Raw genomic sequence first — 13,467 nt, forward strand, 5'->3', positions numbered from 1 at the left:
ATTTGGCTTTATGTGTTATATTTCCTGTCATGTTTCACAAAATGATATGGACACCCTTAAAATAAGATTTAAATGTCAGCCAAGAAATGGTCTTAACAACTGACCTGTAAATTAATTCAAAATAGATTCATTAAATCAATTATCATGAGCACGTCATAATCTCTCGCCCAGTGAACCGTTTTGAACATATTTCAACTTTTCAAAAGAGAGGCTAGACTAAAGTGGCTTGTTCATTAAAAAAAATTGCTGCATGAATGACCATTTACATTTTAATACATTTTTATTTTAAAATTAAAACCACATTGTTTTGGTTGTTTCAAAAATATTTGCACACGGAGGTAATAATGTCGGTAACTTATGAGAAACACTTTTGAAAATATTGCTCTTACCTTTCGAGGTTTTGTCAGCGCACTGCAACAATTTACCGCCACCCAAAAACAAAATCTGCTTAAATCTAAAATATTTTACAGAAGTATTTTACTTAGGGACATATTTAGAGATATTTAGTAGGCTATGTTTTACCCACTGTGGCTCAATATTGTGAAATTAAAAATGTAAAATAGCAATATCAGTGACGGAAAAGTGAGCATTTATAAAACTCAAAATTTATCATTTTTATTTTATATTTATATTTGTAAAGAAAAACACATTCTTCAAATAATAATATATACATTTGAATAATAATTAATATATGAATAAATGTGTTTCTTTAGAGACTAAATTAAAGGCTTTAAAATAGCCTAAAAGGAGAGAAAACTTTTTATGTTGAACAAAATATTTTCGCTGAATAGCCTGTCATGAAAAATAACTTTGGTGGTCAGTTTGTTTGTTTGTTTATTTAAATTTCGAAAATCCTGGAAGGATGCCAGGTTTACGTGAACGGCTAACACAACTGTAGCATAAACTCAATTTCGCACCATTTAATTGATGTTTAAGGGCTATCTGTGTGTAAATTGTAAATTTGGGTAATGATCCCTGGATCTGTTAAATGGCGTCTCCGACAATTACTGTAGGCTAGACTTCCTGATATTGAATAAAAGGTGCAAAATGTTCCATTAAGCAATTTGCAAAACGTGTGAAGCCATACAAACATGCACACATATTTGCAAAGGTCTGAGTGCACAATTACTATATGGTGTGCGTGCGTGCGTGCGTGTAAATGAGCTCATCATTCAGTGAATTAGTCTGTACAACACACAGATGCACTAATGAGCTGAATCACCCATATGCTGTTTAATGTTTCTGCACTGTCAACCAGATCTCTCTCTCTCTCTCTCTCTCTCTCTCTCTCTAAATATGTGTGGGCAAAATCAGTGGGGCAACCTCAACTCTAAAGTTCTGAAATTCTGCCATTCAGAAATACAGAAGCCCTTTTTTCCATTAACTCCTTGGGTTGGAGATTTCTTTCAAAGTGAGTGGCAGAAAATGAAGAGAGAAAAGAAGGGATGGAGCCCCTTATGACAGAGAACAAATGGCTACAGACTTGTGCAGAAAAACAAACAAATCTTTCCTCAGCTGCATCATGTGCTGAATCTTACATTTGATGCATCTAGTTGTGCAAAATAAAATAAGAAGTCATCTATTTGACTAAACATTGACTTAAATGGCCAATCAAAAGAGGACAGAAAATGTGTCCAGTCAGCTGTAATTTGAGGTTTGGTTAGCCAAAAACAAAAATAATGGTGTGAACGTAACTATTAAAAAAATAGCATTCAGCAGAACTCTGACAGTCTGTTTATGGGCAATCTGACACTTACATTTGGCAAATTTGCATAAATACAATGAAAAGTGTTTCATAATCACAGTTCATCTCTTTTTCTCTCGGTCCCTTTTTCTCAAAGACACACATACACACACATTTTTGAGGCTCGAACCCCAAAAGCCTCTACATTCATTTGAAGTTGCTACTCCCCAGGAATAATGCTGCTATGGCAACCATATATATAAAGGGTAGTTTGGAGGGCTTAGCATAATATCAGCACTGATAGACAGGACGGCACAGAACCACTGCAGGGAGAAACAGGGAAGCGTGTTTGGTCCTATTGAAAACAGCAGCAGCAGGCGTCACCGCCTTGCCCCACATGCATTTCTCAGGAGTGTATGAGCTCCGGCACGGTGGGGTCTCCGCAGGCCACTATCTTTATTACAAGCTTGTAATAGAATGCCATCTACATGTTTTTTTATATATATATGATTTTAATTACACTTCTATTTTTAAGTAAATGTGTTCATTATTAATTAAACTTTAAAATATTAACAACTGTCTATTTAGAAGTCTAGAGAGAAGCTGTACTATTTATTCCCTTTATTAACATTTTAAAATAATTATTATATGTGACCCTGGACCACAAAACCAGTTATAATTAGCACCGGTATATTTCTAGCAATAGCCAAAAAAAAAGCTACATTGTATGAGTCAAAATTATTGATTTTTCTTTTATGCCAAAAATCATTTCGATATTAAGTCACTGAGTTCAATACCTTTAACTGAAAATTGAGTGTTTACTATTGTCCTTTTGCATTATCGGTACACTATTTTCCTATTTAATAGGAAATAAAAGCACTAAATAAAGGTGACTCGACTTAAGTAAAGATCATGTTCCATGAAGATATTTGGTAAATATCCTACCGTAAATAATTAAATTTTTGATTAGAAATATGCATTTCTAAGGACTTCATTTGAACCACTTTAAAGGCAATTTTCTCAATATTTGGATTTTTTTTTTAACCCTCAGATTCCAGATTTTCAAATAGTTGTATTTCAGCCAAATATTGTTCTATATCCTAACAAACAATACATCAATAGAAAGCTTATTTATTCAGCTTTAGATGATTTATAAATCTCAATTTCATTTTATGACTAGTTTTGTGGTCCAGGGTCACATTTGCGTTGTATCATATTATTCTATAACAGACACTGCACAACTGCACATGAAGGGTAAAGCAAACAAATGACAGCATCACACGACTAATGAATCAGAAACACACATTAAAATGACTTTCATTACATTTTTATATGTTTTTGAAAGAAGCCTCTTATGCTCACCAAGGCTGCATTTATTTGATCAAAAATACAGTTAAAACAGTAATACTGTGACATATTTGTAGAATTTAAAGTCAAGTACAGAGAGTTTCAAAGCAGATTTACAGTGATTAAAAAGTGATTCAATGACGCAAACAAAATTCAATTCTGCTGCAAAGCAGCTCTAAAGTAACTATTAATATATGCCAAAATGTAATTTATTCCTCCAGTTCTCAGTGTCACATGATCCTTCAGAAACCATTGTAATATGCTGATTTGCTGTTTAAGGTTTTAAATCAATATTGAAGCATATATATTTTTCAAGAACATTTGATGAATAAAAAGTTCAAAAGAGCAGCATTTATATGAAATAATAAAATCATTAATGAATAAATGTATACATTTCATAAAGTAATAAAACCAACAAATTAAACCTAGAAAATGGTTAAAACGACAACCATATTCATTTTTTTGCCCTTGAGGAAGATCCAAAAAAAGAGACCTATTTTAACTACTGTAGGTTAATCCAACTCACCCTGTGTCTGTTTGTTCAACTTTAAATGATCTGAGATTGTATAAGTTATGTATTACAGATCAAAAAATGATATATTACCATATTAAATACAAATCTCCTCAAGGCAACAAAAAGACTTTTCATAGAATACAGCGTAAATTAGGCTGTGCGCTTTTCCTTTTCTTCCAGACACAATCCAGCTTGAATCATTGTAATGTGTGTCAACTGTGGCAGCCGTGATCATCTGACCATAACCCTTCATTGCAGTGACCATGAGTGCGGGACCAGCTTCAGTTAATGCTCTCTGTTGGAGACAGAGGCACACAAACTGAAGGGGACAGATTAAATATTTTTAGTTCTCAGGAGATCTTTTCACCATGGGGAGAGATTTGAGAGCGATTATAATGATGATGCCAAGAATGTGGTGCTATGACATCTAAATCAACATATGTAACATTAAATCAACATTACCGTCTAATAATATAATTTGGATCACTTTGAATAATTTTTGAACATGTTAGCCTATTATTTATTAAACAGTTTTTAACCATATTAAAAAAAGTAAGTGTGTTTGTTATAACATGGTTATAACATCTTTATGACCTATTTTGACTTAATATAGGGGTTCTGCAGGTTTCATGAAGGTAAATTTAAGACATCTATGACCTTTTTAAATGAAGGTTTAAATAGCAGCTTCAAACCATGTGATGTTCTTTCTATGTATTGTGCAAATGTCTAAAGATTCTTAAAATCAAGATAAATTACTTGAGAAGCAAAGTGACAGAAAATAGTCTTGTTTTCTGTGAAATCGGTCAAAATGGAGTTTATGATTAAACTGCCTGCCAAAGGGCTCCAAAAGAAAAAGAAGTTTTCACACAAAAATGACAGATATTTGTTCTTGTTTTAAGTATGAACTCACTAAATATTGTTGAGTTTCTGAGAAAACAAGATTTCGTTTGTTCATTTTGCATCTGAAGTACATGTACAGTATCTTGATGTTTAGATAATTGAGGTGAATTCAGGTAAATTGGGACATTTTTAACCTGAATTCACCCCTAGCAGAAAACAAGACAATTGTTTTTGCAATGCATGCAACATTCAGTGCCATAACTTTATGAATTTAAGATGCTCTGATTTAAAACCTTTGAATATCATATTAAACAACACACCAAATCACACAATATCAGTATCTCTTAAATGATTCAGATACTGCGAATCACAAGTGAAGAATCAATTCTCCTCATAATTTTATCACCTGTTGCTAAATGACCAGGTCACAGCACTCACAGCAAGATATCTATGATGACCCCCATCGACTGAGTTTCAGCTAAAGAAGGGGGGCCAGAAGAACTGATGATCGGGCCGAAGAAGCTCTGAAGAGGCTAAAGGTCAGGGAACAATGCCTATAGAGAGAAGGGTTACCAAGATGGACGACACATGGCCTTAGGCCATCCACATCGGAGGAGGCTCTCACCCGCCGGGCATCTGTGGACAACAGGTGATGGAGGACAATACAATAGTGTTTCATAGCCTTTAGTTCAGCATTATCTTCATATAACCGCAAGTTAACAGACTAATGCTGGAGCCACAGACAAAGAGGACACTAATGGAGTATCTAGCTGTGAAGATTGTTTCAGGTCATAATGTCAATTTCTATCCAGGTTATTATGGGTTTGCACAGTGGAAACTATATGGTATGCTTATTTTAAGTGTCTGGTTCATGGCTAGGGGATGACATGACAACTGCTTCTGGAACTACAAGCTTCATTGCTGTTTTGCCTCAGAACTGAGAAAAAAAATAATTGAAGTACATTCATTAGACGTTTAGTTTGAAGCATATGTGAGAATACCATTTATGTATGATATTTTTGTAAGCGTCAACAAAGTGAAGCCAGAGGGTTGGGCATAAACACTTTTAGAGTTTCATCCCTCTATCTGATGTGAGCATAAGTATTGGAACAGTTGCCTCACAGGTCTTTCTAAGTGATCAGCTGTGTCCTGTTGCATTAATTCTTCAGATATTAAAAGCAGGGAATGTGTCGTATCAGTTATATCCATTACTTCTGCATTCTGAATCTTGCATTCGATGATGACACACACAAACCAGGAAGAAGACGAGGGAGCTGACTTTGAGAGAAAAGCAAGTGATTTGGATGCTAAAAGAAAAGAGGAAGTCAATTAGAGCTCTAGCAAAAACAAAGGGCATGGAGAAATCAAGAGTTTGGAAACCACCAGCGACACCAGCAACCAACAACGACCTGATCGGCTGAGAAAACAACAGTAGTTGATGACAGACAAATCATAAAAGCTATGAAAATGAATCTTAAAAGACGTGTCTGTAAAATCACCAACAACTTCCAGAAAGCTGGGGTGATGCTCTGACATATCACCCAATAGAAAGGCAAGATTAGAGTTTGCAATAAAGCACAAAGGTGAGCCAGAAGAGTTTTGGGACTGTTTATGGACCGATGAGACAAAGATGAAAGACAAAGATGAAAAATCTAACCTTTCATTGGATAATAAGAATTTAAAATGGGGGGAAATATAATTATGAAATAAATGTTTCTCTCAAATACACGTTGGACACAATTATTGGCACCCATAGAAATTATGTTATGAGTAAAATATCTCTGAAGTATACTCCCATTCATATTCACAGTTTTGAGCACTCCAGGGTGATTATGAACATGAAATTATCCAGCCATGGCTTCCTGTTTCACAGAAAAATAAATAGGAGGGAAAACAAAGCCTAAATTCCCTTAATTATCCATCACAATGAGAAAAACCAAAGAATATATTTCTGATGTGCAGCAAAAGATAATTGAGCTTCACAAATTAGTGAAGTGGCTTTAAGAAAAGAGCTAGAACAGTGAAAATTCCCATTTCCACCATCAGGGCAATAATTAAGAATTTCCAATCAACATAAAATGTTACGAAACTGCCTGGAAGAGGACGTGTATCTATATCGCCCTAACGCACGGAGAGAAGGAGCGTTTGAGTGGCTAAAGACTGTCCAAGGACCACAGCTGGACAATTGCAGAAAATAGTTGAATCTCGGGGTCAGAAAACCTTACAAAAAAATAGTCAAACGGCACCTACATCACCACATGTTGTTTGGGAGGATTTCAAGAAAAATTCTCCTAGCTCATCCAAAAACAAACTCCAGCATATTCAGTTATCAGACATGACTGGCACTTCAAATGGGACTGGCTTCTATGGTCAGATGAAACTAAAAATTAGCTTTTTAGCAGCAAACACTCAAGATGGGTTTGGTGAACACAGGGATAAAAATCACCCCATGTGTACAATTAAATATACTGCTGTATTTTTGATGTTGTGGGCCTATATTTCTGCTGGAGGTCCTGGACATCTTGTTTAGACACATGGCATCATGGATTCTATCAAATACCAACAGATAAAAAATCAATAAGTGACTGACTCTGTTAGAAATCTTATAATGGGCCATGTTTGGATCTTCCAACCGTATACAATAATCCAAACACAAACCTCAAAAACAACACAAAAATGGGTCACTGAGCACAAAACCAAGCTGCTACTATGGCCATTTATTTCATAATGATATTTCCCCCCATTTTAAATTCTTATTATCCAATGAAAGGTTAGATTTTGGAGATTTTTTTAAATAAAAGTTCACAAGGATTAACAATGCAGATTAATTTTCACAGCCTTCTTTGATCATATTTACCAAGGGTGCCAATATTTTTGGCCATAACGGTATATATTTATTGAGACTGGCAAAAGATTACACTGAACAGTGTTATTAAATTATATATAGTTTTAAAGATTAACTTTCAGTGAGTGCTAAGTGATGGCAAAAGTAAATGTTAAAATAAGGGAAATGAACATGCGCAATTAAATACCCAATATCGTCCAATATAGATCAATTTAAAACTCTAAAATATCATCTGATAAACGATATGGTATTGATATATTATGCATCACTACAGAATATTATGGTATAGAATATAATAGAGCTTTATTTCCACAATCAATTAAACTTTGTGTTGAAATCAACAGCGTATAGATAAACTACACTTAAGTTGGGATGGGAAAAGTGAAGGATGTGTGTCCTACAGCTCTTAAGAAGCTTCAAATGAAGTAGTTGATAGCTGCTTCTCTTGAGGGTGTCAAGGATCCTCAGTGACTTCAATAGGGTCTAAATCCCATCATCCACGCTTCCAACTGCCCTCCAGCGTCAATCAGAGTGAGACTTACTGGGACTCGTTGCATAATTAACCCCAAGATAGAACAGAGATTAACTGTACACACTGACCCCTATGACATTCCCATTCTTATTTACACTTCAGTGGTGCCATTTCAATCAAGTCACAAAGTATTTGAATGGAAAACAAACCTCAAAACTACAAAACAATCTCAGAGGACATGAAACAGGTCTTAGTGGAGTCATTAGACAGGATTAAGGCAGTGTAGTGTATGAAACAGGATAAAGTGGAATTAATTAATTTCAGGAGTCTAATCTAATCTCTCCTAAAGGCCACTTCTACTTTACCAAAGGAACTACTACACACGATCAGCAATTACTAAACATCATCAAGTGTTATAATGTGTGGGAGAACAGTCGAATTGGGTCTAAATGTTCACCAAGAGATGATTCTGCCGGGATGGTTTGCGCATTTAGTGGAACAAAAATCCAAATTCAACAGATGCAATGAGTCAGTCCTCTTAATTAGTAAATAACCACCATCCATCCTTCTTCATAAATAAAGCAAGAGAAAGCAAACGTGAGACAGGAGGGTCTGATTCCAGGGAGGACCTGTACAAGCTCTGGGAGGGGTTTGCAGGCTAGACGGGGTCATCTTTTCAAGGCCTTGCGTTTTTATTGACTCCTAGCAAACCAAATAACCAGATTGTGCGATCCGTTATAGACACAGGGACATTGTGGGGTGAGTGAGGATTGGACACGGACACGCTGGCATTCCACGGCCCTATTGTGAACTGACTGAAAGAGGACAAAGAGACACCCCACTGATCAGAATCTGACGGGACGCCCCAAGAGACACAGGGCCACAACTGACCCTTTTCCAGGTGAAAAGGGGGTGAAAGAGTGAGAAAGAGAGGGACAAAAATAAGAAAGAAAGCAAGAGAGAGAAAAAAAGTGTTGAGGGGGAAAAAGGAGAAGGGGAGTGACGAACGTCTGCAGTGTGACAGAGGGACAAAGACTTCAGAAGAGCCGTGACGGGGAAAAAAGAGAGCGAGTGGTTGTAGTGGGAGGAGGAAGGAGAAAGAGAAAGATAAAAGAGAGAGAAGGGGGACAAAAAGTGTTTAGTGAGACAAAAAAGCAAAGACAATATATGCCAGTTGGTCATTTCCGGCGCTACCATGGACAATATCCATAATCATGACTTATACATTTTGATGAAGTTATCCTAAAGATTAAATTGACTACTGCCTTGATCAATATAATCAAAGACCATCGTCATTGCATATTCCTCATATTGTCTGTTATATATATATATTAGTGCTGTCAAACGATTAATCGCTATTAGTCGCATCCAAAATAAAAAATACAAGTTTTTGTTTACATAACATATGAGTGTGCATTGTGTATATTATGCATATATAAATACACACACATACAGCATATATTTTGAAAATATTAACATATATTTATATTCATATAATTTATATAATATATTTACATTTATGCATTTAGCAGACGCTTTTATCCAAAGCGACTTACATTGCATTCAAGTCACAGTTTTTACATTTAATCAGCTCTTTCTTTCCCTGGGAATCGAACCCATGACCTTGGCGTTGCTAGCGCCATGCTCTACTATTTGAGCTACAGGAAAGCATATATAATATATAAATATATTTAATATATAAATGTAACATTTTACTTGAATATATACATGCATCTGTATTTATATATACATAATATACACAGTACACACACATATAATATGTCAACAAAAACCTTTATTTTGGATGCGATTAATCGCGATTAATCATTTGACAGCACTAATATACAGTGGGGGAAATAAGTATTCAACACTTGAACAATTTCTTTTTATTAAACACACTTCCGGTGCAGCAATTGACATGAAAGTTTGACCAGATGTTGGTATTAACTCAAGAAATCTACACAGAGAAAAAATATTGAATATTACAATCCATAAAAAAGTTGTGTGTAATAAAGTGAAATGACAAAAAAAAAAGTAAAAAAAAAAGTATTGAACACACTAACTGAGATTATACTTAGCCTTTGTTTGCAATAGCAGCTTCAAGACGCTTCCTGTATGAACAAACTAATCGTTCACAGTGCGCAGGTGGGATTTTGGTCCATTCTTCTAAACAGGCTGTCTTCAAATCTTGAATGTTCCGCAGGGCCCTCTTGTTAATCTTGATCTTCAGTTCCTTCCATAAATTCTCTATTGGGTTTAAGTCTGGTGATTGACTGGGCCATTCCAACAACTTTATTTTCTTCTTCTGGAACCAATTCCGAGTCTCCTTTGCAGTATGTTTTGGATCATTGTCCTGCTGGAATGTCCACCCATGTCTCATCCTCATCATCCTGGCGGATGGTAACAGATTCACCTCAAGAATTTCCCGGTACATGGCTCCATTCATCTTCCCTTCAATAACATGGATTCTGCCAGTACCATGAGAAGAAAAACAGCCCCATACCATGATGCTTCCACCTCCAAACTTCACTGTTGGTATAGTATTTTTAGGGTCATACGCAGAACCATTTCTCCTCCAAACATGGCGTGTGGTATTATTGTATTATTGCCAAAAAGTTCAATCTTTGACTCGTCTGACCAGACTACATTCTCCCAGTAATTCACAGGGTTGTCCAAATGTTTTGTAGCGAACATCAAACGAGCTTCAACATGCCTTTACTTAAAAAATGGAGCCTTCCGAGGTGGGCATTGCCTATAGTTTTCTCTGTGACAACTGTACCTGCTGCTTCCAAGTCTCTCTGTAGCTCTTTCCGAGTGGTCCTTGGCTCTTGGATTACTCTTCTGATTAACCTTCTGACTCCCTGATCAGAAATCTTTTGAGGAGCTCCTTTGCGTGGCAGGTTGATGGAGTTTTTTTCTTTCCACTTACGTATAATGGACCCAATGGTGCTTACAGGAACGTTTAGGAGTTGTGAAATCCGTCTGTAACCACTACCATTTTTATGCAGCACAACAATCTTGTTGCGAAGGTCTTGGGACAGCTCTTTGCCTCTACCCATCATGAGATGTTTGTATACTTGTATTCAGAGGTGGGTAAGGCTTTTTCTAACTGATTAACCTGCAATAACCTGGCTGATTCTAATTTGCACAAATAGGCTGTTGTCTTGCCTTGGTGTACTGCTTTTTCTTTGTGTGTTCAATACTTTTTTCTTCTCCTATCTCACTTCATTAAATATAACTTTTTTTATGGATTGTAATTTTATGATTTCTTTATCTGTGTAGATTTCTTGAGTTAATAGCAACATCTGGTCAAAATTTCATGTGAATTGCTGCACTGGAAATGTGTTTCATAAAAAATTTGTTCAAGTGTTGAATATTTATCTCCCCCACTGTATATCTATTTATCTATCTATCTATCTGTGTGTGTGTGTGCGTATAAGACACCTCAGTGTTTGAGTGAACATTGGCAAAATTATACACAAATAATCCTTGTTTTCCACTTAAAAATGGAGGTCTGTGCTAACTGAATGAAAACAATTGGGGGGGGGGGGGGGGGGGGGGGGTTTTGCTCTGGCAATGTGTATGTAAACACAATCATTCCAGTAAAGTATTTTAAATTGAATTGCAGACCAAAAAAGAAAAAAGATCTGATAATGGGCTTAAAAACTGCATATATTTAAAGTATGATGGAGATTTGATGTTTTGTAATATGAAAATAATGAATTATGATATTGAATTTGATATTATATTAAAAGATCAGAGTAGCACATCTGATGAGTCACTCAAACAGATCATTTGTCATGTGTGTCAAGGTTTCAGAGTTGGTGGTTTTCAAGTTTCAATTATTTATTATTCTATTCATGATGGAATGATGTGGTCATAGTAAAAAAAAAGAGAACTGAAATAGTGTTATAAATGTACCATATTTTGAGAATGTGACAAAAAAAAAGCAAATCACTTCATCAAAGCTGAGGTACCACAAAAAGAAAGAGTGGGAGAACAACATAAGGAAAGGAGGAGACAAAAGAAAGCGAAAGAGAGAAAGAAAGTTTTCGTGTCACTGGGTGACCGTCATTCTTTGCATTTTATGGCCTCATCAAAGAGTCCGTAGTGCTACGAACCGTGGCAAACTCCATTATTTAATTTGGATTGATTTTCTCAGGACACACTCAAACAGCTCAATGAAAAAGACAAGTATGATTTATTAATTTATGTGCCTTTGTAATTTTTTGAAAGACCTCTCTTCTGTCTGGAACTGTCAGGAACCTTATGAGGAGGTTAGGTTTACTTACAGCTTCTTGATTCTTCATGCTATCTACGTTTGCAAGAAAAACCCCACAAAGACTCTTTATCATGCTGAATGTGTTCATTAAACAAAAGAGACTGGTGTTATTCACTCTTAAAGCCGACAACACAGATGACTAACACGGAGCTGTCCAGCAGACACACTCTCAGGAGTTTTTATTTCGTCCTTAAAGGAAACCACTCAAGCCTTTGATCCAATGAATAGACTTTCCCTCATTTGGGTGTCTGAATACGAACAAGAGCCCCAAAATGAAGCGTTTAGCAAGCAGGATTAGAATAGAGAGTGATTCAGCTGTGAAAATCCCCCGTTTTAATGGCTGTTGGGAGAGGTTGCACTTTGATTGAGAGCATCTGAGAATCTGTGTGACCAAGTTAAAAGTTTGAATTTGGAAAGCATCAGCTGATCTCAGATCAGGAGGACCCTGATGGAAGCCGGAAAGTGATCATTCATATGAAGTGAGTTTGAAAGAGAAAGGCTGTCCACCCACGCTATTTACGAACCACTGCCACAGTCAGCCATTGTTCAGAAAAACACGTTAACAAGAAAGGATGATGGAGAGGAAGGATCACAGAGAATCTTGAAAGGAAAAATATAGGACTGCTGATAAAGCCACTTCACTACCACAAACTTGGAAATGGACAGAAATAATTTAGACACTTTACAAAACAAAACTTCTAGGCAAACATGCAAGAAATAAGTAGAAAGATACCAATGGCCACTAGGAAATAGTTATATACTGTTTAAAAGCATCATGTACCCTATAGAGCCAATTATTTCACTGGTTTTAAATGCAACTTAAAAAGCGGGGTCAGAAGTAGTGTTTCATTGTAAACTGTATTCGTCGTTAAGATAATCTACAAGTATAGGCTTAACCTGCGTCTTGTAGTGTTTCAGGATGATGCTCTTCGGTGTGAAAATGGCTTTCCAAAAAGGAAAACATCAAGAAAAATAAATTAATAAATTGTGTTTTGCTCAGAATGCAACCAGTTAAGTTCTCCGTTAACCTTAGCTGTGTATGACTCAGCACAGCTAAACACTGAATGATGCCAGAAAATGATTAATCTGTCACTATAGAAATTTCAAGCTATTGTCTGACTTGCTTTTCCTGCAGGATTCGTCTTTCCCTCAAAGCTGGTTGCTATTTTGTCAGGTGTGGAATATAGGCCAGACCCATTACCAGAAGACATAAAACTCTCGTCTCCTCCAAAAGAAAGGTACACAACAAAAGAATGACTGAAGCAGCCATCTGGAAGAGATGGACAAATAAGGCATACACACAGCATTAACCTTGCAAATTTTCATATTACTCATGTGGTGAGTCACATCAGAAAAATGCAATGATTAAAGAAACAATTAATTATATTGAATGTGCACCATTAAAGTGTATTTCTCAATAATTTGAAGCTAAATATTTAGAATTTTTGTACATATACACACACTAAAAAAACACTATACACAC

Source organism: Barbus barbus (genome assembly GCF_936440315.1).
Source record: "Barbus barbus genome assembly, chromosome: 8".
NCBI lineage: Eukaryota > Metazoa > Chordata > Actinopteri > Cypriniformes > Cyprinidae > Barbus > Barbus barbus.